Below are 7,622 nucleotides of genomic sequence, written 5' to 3'. Positions count from 1 at the left end.
TGACTTGGAAATATATCACTGTTCCTTCACTGCTGGATCCAAATCCTGGAATTCCCTCCCGAAGAGAATCTGGGTCAACCCACAGCAGGCAGACTGTAGTTGTCCAAGAAGGCAGCTCACCACCACCTTCTCACAGACAATTAGGGACAGGCAATGAATACTGGCCAGCCAGCGATGCCGACATCCCACAAATGAATTAAAAAAAATCTACCTAGCTCCTCTTTAAATACTCTGAGTTCCTTCAACTCTCAATTTTAAGTGAGAGTCTCCTTCTTTTGTAATTATATCCCCTAGTTTGAGATTCCTCCACTAGGAGAAATGTCTTCTCAGCATTTTCCTTGTCAAACCTTCTTAGAATATGGTATGTATCAACAAGATTACCTCTCATTTTTCAAAGCTTCAATGAATAAAGGCCTGACCTGTTTAGTCGTTCTTGACGAGTCAACCCTTCATTCCAGGAATCAGTCTACTGAATCTCATTTGAACTGCCTCCAATGCTAGTACATCCTTTCTTATATATGGGACCAAAAATGTATACTGTACTCCAGTTGCTGCATCACTAACATCCAGCAGAGTTGTAACAAAACTTTCCTACTTTTAAACTCCAAATCTCCACTAATAAAGGCCAAAAAACCATCTGCCTTCTTGATTAGAGATAGTAGGAACTGCAGATGCTGGAAAATCTGAGACAACAAGGTGCAGAGCTGGATGAACACAGCAAGCCAAGCGTCATAGGAGCAGAAAGGCTGAAGTTTCGGGCCTAGACCCTTCATCAGAAAATCCAGCTCTGCACCTTGTTGCCTTCTTGAATACTTGCTGCACGACAAGCTAACTTTTTGTGTTTTGTGCACACAAATACCTAGATTCCTTCGTGTTTTTTGTAGTTTCTCCAATTTAATAGTAGTCTGCATTAACCCAAATACCATGAGACCCGATCTTGTGCAATAATTCTTATGTGGTACCTTATCAAATAACTTCTGGAAATCCAAATACATCTACTCAGGATAGGGCGTCACACTTTTAAGGCAGCTGAGGAGGAATTTCTGCTCTCAGAAGGCGGTGAATCAGTGGAACTTTTTATCGTAGAGGGCTTTTCAGGCTAGGTTGTTTAGTATATTCAATGCTGAAATAGACAAATTTTTAATCAGTAAGGAATCAAGGGTTATGGAGTATAGTCAAGAAAGTGGAACTAGGGTTATCAGATCAGCAATGATCAAAGTGAATAGCAGGTCAGACTTATAGAATTCCTACATTCAGCCCATCCAGTTTGCACTGACCGTCTAAGAGCATTCCATCCTGATCCACCCCATCCCCATAACTCTGCATTTCCCATGGCTAATTCACCTAACCTGCACATTCTTGGACACTGTGGGACAATTTAGCATGGCCAATCCACCTAACTTTGGACTGTGGGAGGGAACCAGTGCGCCTTGTGGAAACCCACGCAGGCGTGGGAAGAATGTGCAAATTCCACACATATGCCCAAGTCCCTGGCGCTGTGAGGCAGTGGTGCTAACAACTGTGCCACCGCGCAACTGAATGGGAAATTGAATGGTCTAATTCTGCACCTATGTCTTATGATCTTCCCCATTATCCTCTGTAATGGTAAAGGGGAACCAGTCATTGTGGTGAATTTCTGAAAGCTTTTAATGAAGTCCCACACAGGAGACTTTTGAACAAAATTAAAGTGCATAGGATGGATGCTAATATGTTGGCATTTTTTGGGGATTGTTTAAAGAGGATAGGAATAACTTCTGAATGAGTCATACCGGATATTCTCCAGCATTTTCTTCATTTGTTTCAAATTTTGCAGAATTTTGATTATTGTCACTGAATTTGTTCAAAAGAATGATTGATAAGTTTCAAGATGCTAATATCTCCAAGGCATATGAGGCTACAGAAAATGGCGTTGAGTTAGATGGTCTGCTTCTATATTGTGTGTCGCGATCGGTAGTAATCAATATGATTTTAATGTAATTATTATGGTGCTCATATTATCAAATGCACTAAATGGATAGAATCACTCGCCAGTGATTCTATTTCGGAGATAGTTGGCAGAGCCACTTGGTTGAACACACTCCCACGTTCAAGAGAGCTCATCTCTGCTGCCGTCCTGGTTGGTTCAGCACAGCCTAAAATAGAATCTCAGCGCGTCACGCATGTGGTCACCAGAAATCTTCTGACACAAACGAGAGTCAGGAAGAAGGGGGAAGTACGTAATCACGACCAAATGTCTTAGATGTGACTTGATTTCAATAATAAATAATGCGTATTTTGTAAATGTGCAGTAATGTTGATTTTTGACCAGACGACGGGCAGTGTCCATACAGGAAGGATGGTGGCGGTCAACTTGAATCGTCGCCTCCCATTGGTTGCTGGTGATTTCATCCCGGCAACATCTGGGCACAAGCTGCTACATAGACAAGACGGGGAGGAGGTGGTGTGAAGAACAAATCCCGTGACGACACAATCGATCGACGTACCGTCTCATCCAATCGACAAGGGATCTCGCAGCATTCTGACCAATGATAAATGAATGATGTGAAAAGAGGATGGGGGTTTGAATAAAAATAAATTATACGTTTGACGACAAAGTCGGGTCGATTAAAAATTCTGCACCGAACTTTCCGGATTTGAAGCGGGCGGAGTGAAAACACACACACACACACAAACCTCCATCACAAGTTTGGTAGTTGTGCCCGTCCGCTCATCTTGTGCAGTGAGCGGTCGTGGCGTCTGTTTCTTTTCTTCAGCTCGCACTTATTTCTTTTTTTTGAAAGGGATAATTCTTGATGTCCGCCTGAGACGTCACAAAAATGTCTGAAATTGTCCGCCGCTGTCAGTTGCAGGCACTGATAACGAGCAAGATAGTATAAAATCGTATTCTGTGAAAAAAGTACTTTTTTAAAAAAAAATTTTAAAAATTGACCTCGCGTATAAATCTGAAATCGGGAACCTACGAGACAAGGCAGGAAAAAAAAAGGAGTAAGTAGCCAGGTTTAAATATCTGGGAGGGTCTCTGTAAATGTACTTGGCCCCCATGCGCTTCTGGCCCTTCTCCATCTCCTCACTTCCCCAACCTTCCACACCCTGTCCTCTTTTCGCCGCCTCCATTCCACCATAAACCGGGGCTTGTCAAAAGGCTTAGGCCCGAGCTACATTTCTGTTCCTGATGTGTGTATGTACTATCAATATTTTCATACGTAAAGCCAGAATAGACAGATTATAAAATGAATCTACCAGAATCTCAATTTGCATCTGAGAAATCATGCCAAACATAATTTCTTTTTATATGTACTGTTTTTATTTTAACGAGTTTGCTTACGAGTACGTTGTTCTTTTCGTATTGTTGAAAACGACATCAGTGCCCTTAACTGAGGAGTAATTAAATGAGGGGCTTGGAGAAAGGTCATTGTAGGCCTCTTGTGTGAATTACCTGTATAGACTTGTGTGTTGACAACTGTTAGTGCTTTTTTTTAAACGAATAGAATTTTAAAAGAAACCTTGAACACGAAATAACGTTGAATTATCGGTAACATATATGCAGTATGTTTTTTTTCACTTGTGTGGTTTTAAAACGGAGCTGTATGTATTAGATTTCAGATGCATTTTGAATTAAAATGCAACTTAGTTACACCTCATTGGATTTTTATATATTTGAAATTTAGAAATGGTATTACGACCCATGTTTTGGTTTAGCATAAAGATCAGCATTAGTATTTCCCTATAACTGACGGTTTTGTGTTCTTGAAATTCCTTGCAATAGATTACAAATCGTCTTCCCATTAAACTTTCTACCAATAATCTATTATTGTTTTCCATAGGTATGCATAGTACTTTGTGTACGTGCTGGATAAGATTTCCACTCGTTAAATTATCTGGTTTTCTGAAGGCTTTATTTCAATTACACTTCATGCATTTATTTACTATTTTAGGATTTTATCTGCATTTTCAGATCAGTAGAATTTGATAGGTTGGAGGTGTGGGAGCTGTGCCTTTGTTTTAGCTGTGTACTTTTGGTAGTTTTTTTTTGATGAATGACGTTATTTGGTGAACTATTTCTACTGTTGTGACACAGATTGTGTGAAAGACTCATAATATGTCATGATATTACTGTTATGCTATTATCAGAGACCTGAGACATTTACGTTGGAGCTCCTTTTAAGTAATATTTTAATTATACTAGCTTTGCCAAGTCCAAAGCTGAATTCAATAATCTCAGGCCTCTATTTTACTGGCTAATTTAAGAGGCTCTGAGGGTGATTATCAGATATCTTCTTTATTTATGACATCAAGTCAGTACTGTAAACTCGCACTATTCCACAAAATTGGAGAATAGCAGTTTCTGTTTCGGAAACCCTATGCTTACTTTAAACTTTACATTTTTCAGCTAAATCTGGATTTGCCCTAATTTGAAATTTGTATTTGATTGGAGATTAATCAGTATTTTGCATAACTTTTCTCAAGTAGATGAAAGTAGGATTGCAAGTGGACATATGTATGGATGAAGATATGGAACTTGTAAATACATATTTTAAAAGCATGCTGTATTAAATGAAGTTGATGAAAATAAAAAGAAAGTCACCAGGCGTAAGTGGAATCAATTCAAGAATATTGAAGTATTCCTAAGTGTTGAAATGTCGGAACTTTGACTCTTGCTTGGTATTTAAGAACTTTAGGGATAGCTGAATAAAAGGTCATGGTATCAAAACTTTTCATCTTGCACTTATTAGGATATACCAAAAATGTATGATCTCGTTGCCTGATGAGTTCAAAATGGAAAGCATCTAACGGTATGTTTTCTTTTCAGCAAGCTTGCTAAGTGGAATGTGGCAAATGTTGTACACAGCTTTAGGAAAGTGAAAGGCTACACCAGGGACTAAACCAGTCAATGTTATCTCTGCCATGGGTAAGCAAATTAGGGAAAACTTCAAAAAAAAAGGTGAATTGGGAACAGTCAGCATAGATTTGTAAAGGGTAAATCATGCTGAACTGAATTCGTTTTGTCAAGGGAATCAGTGTCTGAATCAAGTTAGCGTGATGGTATTCATGGAGTCTCGGAAGACTGAATGCATGCCAGACAGGAGATTGAGAACAAAAAATAAGCCAGGTGGTATTAGAGGAACTATAATTAATTGCATGAGTATGGACGGCAACAAATGACATGATGGGAGGTGGAATTGTGATGGCCAGAAAGCTGAGAATCTCAGTAAATGGATATTTTCCACCTTCTTGCAATGTGAGTAGGAGGTTGCAAGATCTTCTGTATACAAGTATTCTAACTTAGGGCACAGAGAGAACAGGTCCTTTGGGAATTAAAGTGCTGGAGAAACTCAGCAGGTCTGGCAGCATCTGTGGAGAGAGAAAAACAGAGTTCATGTTTGTAGCGCAGTATGAGTTTTCCTCAGAACTCAACTTCTGAAAGGAAGAGAAAATGTTTCTTATTAAAGTGTCAAATGAGGCAAAGATGAGATTGGAATAGCTTTGAGATGGTGTTAATGGAGACAAAAGTCAAGAGTGCATGTGGTGGACCATAAGACTGAGTGTAGACCTCAGTACACAGCAGGGACAGCATTGTACGTCTGAATGAAATTTTTGGAATCTTACTGATACGGAATGTGTAGGTCATTCCTTTCTAAGGGGGAAAAGAAAAGATTTCATAGCTAGTTCAAGAGCTGCAGTTTTTTATCAGGCAGTTTAAAGTGTGTTCTCAACAATGAAAGATTAAATTGGGCAAGAGCAAGTCTTGAAAAATGTTAAGGAGGGTGAGGGATTTTCCAGAATAGATTTGATGTAGGATGTGGAAATGATAGTGCAGTAAAAGATATTTATTTCCAAATATATCAAGTAATAGCCATTTTGTACATTAACTGGAAGAAAAATTATTGCACATAAATGTGAAACACTTTCTCTTACATTTGAACTGGCTTTCAAAGCACTTAGAATCATTGGGTTTTACAGCATAGAAGAAAGCCATTTGCCTTGTATCTGCTCTTTCTATGAAAGAGGGAAACATTTAGACCCATTGTCTAGTTCATTACTCAAGTTTTAATATTTTAAATATTTAGCCACTTTTCTCAGCATCTGTAATGGATTCTTTGCCTGCCATGCTTTCTGAAGAGGTGTATAGGTTTTAAAACTAATCATTAAGGAAAGTATCTGAATATCATTTATTATTTTAGTATGGTCTTAACTTTATACTCTCTAGTTACTGACTTTATGACCAATGAAAGCCTTCGTAAGATTAGACCATGAGACTCATGAGCAGAAGTCGGCTATTCAGCCCATTGAACCTGCTCCTGCCATTCAAAGTCATCATACTTGATTTGATTATCCTCAACTCCACTTTACTCTCTTTTCTCCATTGCCTTGATTCCTTAGTGATTAAATGTCTATTTATCTAGGTGTAGAATACACTTATTCACCCAGCCTCCACAGGTCTCTCTGGTAAAGCATTCCACAGATTTACATCGGAGAAGAAATTCCTCCTCATATCTGTAAAGGAGCGACCCTCCCATCCCCACCTCTCGTCATGCCCTCTGTTCGTAGTCTCTTCCTCAAGGGGGAACGACCTTCCTGCATCTACCCTGTCAAGTCCCCTCAGAATTTTGTATGTTTCAATAGGGTCATCTTTCATTCTTCTATATTCTAATGAGTACAGGCCCAATCTACTTGACCTCTCCACAGAAGACCATCCCTCCATACCTGGTATCAGCCTAATGAACCTTCTCTGACTGTTTCCATTCTAGGATATCTTTTGCTTAGATAAGAAGCCCAGGACTATTTATAGTAATCTTGCTGTGATCTGACGATGACAAATGCCTTGTATGGTTTTAGCTTAATTTCCCTACTTTTATACTCCAATACCTTTTGAAGTAGAGGTCACCATTCCATTTGCCTTCTCTATTAGCTACTGAACTTGGATGCTAGCTTTTTGTGATTATTAGAGGAGAACTCCCAAATCCTTCTGTTTCATTGTTTTTTTGTAGTCTTTCTCCATTTAAATAATATTCAGCTCCTCTATTCTTCCAGCCAAAGCGTGTAACCTTGTATTTCCTTAATTATTTTTCATCTGCCAAATTTTTGCCCACTCACTTAACCTGTATGAATCCCTCTGCTCACTGTCCTCACTTCTTATCTTCGCACTTATTTTTATCATCTCCAAACTTGGCAATAGTACTTTCACTTTTCTTCATTCATCCATCCAAGTAATTTGTATGTATTGTAAATAATTGTGGGCCCAACTGCTCTCTGTGGCACACTGCTAGTTAGAAGTTCCCATCTGAAAATGCCCCCTTGTCCCAACTCTGTCTTCTCTTTGTTAGCCAATCCTCTGTCCATACTAATGTACTTCCTTCAACACTATTAGCTCTTACCTTATTAAGTAGCCTATTGTGCTTCCTTATCAAAAGCCTTTTGAAAATTCAAATATATTACATACACTGCTTCCCCTTTATCCTCCTTGTTACTTTCTCGAAGAATTCCAGTGAATTAACCAGGTGTAGTTTCTCCTTCAGAGATAGTAGGAACTGCAGATGCTGGAGAATCTGAGATAACAAGGTGTAGAGCTGGATGAACACAGCAGGCCAAGCAGCATCATAGGAGCAGGAAGGCTGACGTTT

At 39.1% G+C, this 7,622-nt stretch overlaps 1 protein-coding gene across 3 annotated transcripts in view; it reads left to right on the top strand.

Annotated features, from left to right (window-relative positions):
• The first annotated feature begins 2,673 nt into the window (after positions 1-2,673).
• ppm1ba (protein phosphatase, Mg2+/Mn2+ dependent, 1Ba) overlaps positions 2,674-7,622 on the top strand; it is a 148,986-nt gene continuing 144,037 nt past the window's right edge. The window contains exon 1 of one of the 3 annotated variants that reach the window (XM_048600858.1): positions 2,674-2,985. The gene's annotated coding sequence lies outside the window, so the exon portion shown is untranslated. Of the gene's footprint in view, positions 2,986-3,074; positions 3,179-7,622 lie in introns of those variants that run through there. The other 2 variants (XM_048600857.1, XM_048600856.1) reach the window with 2 other exon arrangements.

The sequence above is a fragment of the Rhincodon typus genome, chromosome 9 (assembly GCF_021869965.1).
Source record: "Rhincodon typus isolate 14 chromosome 9, sRhiTyp1.1, whole genome shotgun sequence".
Classification (NCBI taxonomy): Eukaryota; Metazoa; Chordata; class Chondrichthyes; order Orectolobiformes; family Rhincodontidae; genus Rhincodon; species Rhincodon typus.
Note: the sequence above shows the minus strand (reverse complement) of the source record. Positions and strands in the feature narration are given on the sequence as shown.